Genomic DNA, 598 nt, shown 5'->3' with positions numbered 1-598 from the left:
AGGTCAGAAGTCTGACACAGGTGTCAATGGGCTAAAATCAAGATGTCACTGAGGCCTCATTCCTTTCTAGAGTTTCTAGGGGAGAACCTGTTTCCTTGTCTTTTTCAATTTCCAGAGGCCACCTGCATTTTTTAGCTTGTGGCCCTTCCTCCACCTTCAAAGTCAGCAGCACCTTCAAATCTCTCTCTGACTCTGGCATTCAATCTCCTGTCTCCCTCTTTCATTTGTGAGGACCCTTGTGATTACATCGGGTCAACCTGAATAATCTGGGATATCTCCCCATCTCAATGCCCTTAATTTAATCACACATACAAAATCCACTTTGCCAAGTAAAGTAAAATATTTACAGACTCCAAGGACTTGGACGCGGACATTTTGGGGGGCCATCATTCTGCCTACCACACCCTTCATTCAGGTTCATTTTCTGCTTGTATTTTTAGGCAAATTTTAAGGATTTGTTTGTGTGACTGTTTTTAAAGAAAGAGGAGGGAACGCGAGAATATGATTGTAGTTTGTAGGAGAGGTCTTACAGTATACGAAGGCAACGTTTACCAAGAATAATTCTTTCTATAGTCCTCTCTGAATGAGGTTTCTAATT

This window comes from Hipposideros armiger, unplaced genomic scaffold (genome assembly GCF_001890085.2).
Source record: "Hipposideros armiger isolate ML-2016 unplaced genomic scaffold, ASM189008v1 scaffold_21, whole genome shotgun sequence".
NCBI classification, from domain to species: Eukaryota; Metazoa; Chordata; class Mammalia; order Chiroptera; family Hipposideridae; genus Hipposideros; species Hipposideros armiger.
This window is presented reverse-complemented; position numbering follows the sequence as displayed.